Source organism: Cervus canadensis, chromosome 31 (assembly GCF_019320065.1).
Source record: "Cervus canadensis isolate Bull #8, Minnesota chromosome 31, ASM1932006v1, whole genome shotgun sequence".
Lineage (NCBI taxonomy): Eukaryota > Metazoa > Chordata > Mammalia > Artiodactyla > Cervidae > Cervus > Cervus canadensis.
Window position 1 is genome coordinate 31430954 of NC_057416.1, and position 2839 is coordinate 31433792.

Genomic DNA, 2839 nt, shown 5'->3' on the forward strand with positions numbered 1-2839 from the left:
TACTGATGTTTAGGGATATCTCCTCTGTCATATATCAAATTTCCAAGGGTATGTTGGCTTCTGGGCTCTTTATTCTATTTGTTTTTATCTGTCTTTTCTATTTGTCTTTATCTGATCGTCTATTCCGACTCAGTTATTTTATTTTTTAATGTTTATTTATTTATTTGGTTGTACGAGGTCTTAGTTGCAGCACGCGGGATCTAGTTCCCCAACCTGGGATTGAACCCAGGCTCCCTGCATTGAGAGTGCGGAGTCTTAGCCACTGGACCACCAGGGAAGTCCCTCAACTCCTTTAATTGCTTCTTTTGGTGTTTACCTTTGTATCTCTAAATAATATGCTTATGTTCCTACCTCTTTATTTTTCAGCTCTGGGTACTACTGGATAGACTTCCCTCCATGGACAATAAGGCTTTAGCACTCTTTCCACTCCTTCTCACCACATGCAGGTGCTATTTTGTCCCTTCATCCTCCTGATACCATTGTCCAAGGGCCCACGAGGGCAGAGGCAGTGGGGGTGGTGCGACTATAGGGATAAACTTGGGAGATAAATAGGAGGTAGTGGATTGGATGGACATCAAGGATGATTTTTAGTTTCTAGAAAACTCGTGGAAGGCGATGTCATTTGCTAAGCTTAAGGCATGCAGAGGAAGGGGCAGGTTTGTGAAAATTCATTTTATTTTACAATTCTGTCCGTGGGTGGCTCTGGGTATCCTCTGCCGGGGTTCTGGTCTGACTCACCTGACCGATGCCTGTTTCTGAGTGCTGGCTGATGTGGGCTGAAACCTGGGGAATCGTGGATGGCCCGGGGGTGAGCTAGTAAACAGGTCTGCCCTTAGGCTGGGCTCTTTGGAGGGCGCATTCACCATCATCAACGTACAGGAAAGACTAGTCCTTAGGCTGACATTTCCTATCCACAGGGTGTGCGGTTGCCCAGATTCTGCCTGAAGCTTGGGCCCATTAGAGAACACTAGGGCGTGGGAGGCAGAGAGAGTCAAGTGTTTGAGAAATAAATAAAGACACACAGAGACAGACAGACAGACCTGGGAGAGCTGTCTCTCCTTTCAGGATTGGTCAGAATTCTGTCCTTTGCTCCCTGGCTAGCAATTTTGCTTTTAAAGGTCCTTTCTCACTCGGGATCCAGCCTCCTACCATAGATCTCCCTCACGGGAGAAATCCACAGAAGGAGAAGGTAATTAAACAATCCAGTGGCTGGATAGAAATAAGCCTTGGAGTTAGGAAGATAAACAGCCTTCTCTGTGGTCCCACAGAAGATGCTGGGCGAGGGTGGTGGCAGGAGCAGGGTCTGCGATGGTTCCTCCCCTGTCCCTTCTCTCTCCCACCTACTGGCAGTTTCTTCCTGAATCTCCACTCCTTCCCCCACCCCACCCCGCCCCAGCCCAGGCTGTTGTCTGACTTTGCAGCAGTCAGAGCAGGTTCCAGAAACATCACTGGAGTCCAGCGGAGTCAGTTCAGATCCTAGAAGTGATGGGGAACAGGCTAAAACACAGCTTGCCATGTCTGGGCCTCACCCTAAGCTCTGATGGAAGCAGATGTGTGCTGCTGTTGTGGTCTTGTTCACACTCTTACTTTTATCATTTATTTTAGGCAGAAACAGAATAATAGGATATTGTCATTCAGTCGCTCAGTCGTGTCTGCCTCTTTGCGACCCCATGGACTGCAGCACGTCAGGCTTCCCTGTCCTTCACCACCTCCTGGAGACTGCTCACACTCATGTCTGTTGAGTCAGTGATGCCCTGTAAAATCACAATCCAACTCTGCATTCCATACGTGAGAATCAGGGAGGTTGAATCACTCATTCAAAGTTAAGGCAGGGGGCGTTTCACTTTGCTCTCCCCTTCCCCACTCCACCCTTACCTCCCGAAGTAGTAAGCTTGGGGTACCACTGCCAGCCAAGATACTGACCACCTTTGTGGGCAGGCCTGAGAGTCCCTTGGTCCCATGGGGACAGGCAGTCAGGGATCAGAGTTTGGGGCTCACATCGAAGTCTGGGGTCCACGAGCTTCTCTGTAGCCACGAACACACAACAGACAGACCGCTTCCACTCGGTCAGGTCTCACCTCTGCAGGCCCCTGCACCTGGGACTGGAAGAATGAATAGGAACCTTGTTTGGTAGGAATTTCCTTCCTCTGCTGTTTGCTTTGGGTTTTTTTTTTTTTCCTCCCTCTCCATTCCTGGCTGCTAACCCAATATTTGGCTTTCTGTGAGCACTAAATATAATTCTTCATTTAACCTCCAGAATCATGGTTTCCTACCTGCTTCCCACGACCGGATCCACAGCCTGGAATGAAAACAGCACCCCGAGGGCATCAGCAGCTCAGGGCTGAGAGTGGGGGCGGGTTCCGGGAGGGGGAGGAGCAGGGGGAGGGAGGCAGGGAGGCAGGGAGGCCGCGGAGGCGCAGGCAGCCTTCACCCACGCTGGGCGTCTTAGGCCCCTCGCTGGCTTCTGTGTTCGCTCCCTGAAGCCTGAGCCTGGATCCTGCCCTTCCTTACCCCCCAAAAAGGATGCCGGGTTCCCACCCACAAGCCACCTCCACACACCTCGGCATTCCAGGGCCAGAGAAAACAAACAAAATCCAGTACTCGGACTCGCCCGCCCGCCACCCCCACGGATGCCTGTAGGATGCTGGGGGGTGGGGTTTCCTTGCGGGGCACCCCCCCCCCCCCAACTTCCCCCGCTCTCCTCCCTGTGACCAGTCGGGGCAGGTGAAAGCTCCATGGAACTGGGCAGTGGAAAATTCCCCCCAGATCCTCCTGGGGAGGAGCCGGAGCAGCTGCTGCTGAACACCAGGGCTGGTCCGGCACCTGGTCCCCGGGTCCC

General features: G+C 52.2%; 1 long non-coding RNA gene across 1 annotated transcript; it reads right to left on the reverse strand.

Moving 5' to 3' along the window:
• Nucleotides 1–1460: 1460 nt before the first annotated feature.
• LOC122432646 lies at nucleotides 1461–2500 on the reverse strand. Its single transcript, XR_006266913.1, has 3 exons — nucleotides 2274–2500; nucleotides 1924–2102; nucleotides 1461–1754 (listed from the first exon to the last, which is right to left on the reverse strand). It is a non-coding gene; the product is annotated as an uncharacterized LOC122432646 (long non-coding RNA).
• Between the last annotated feature and the right edge of the window lie 339 nt (nucleotides 2501–2839).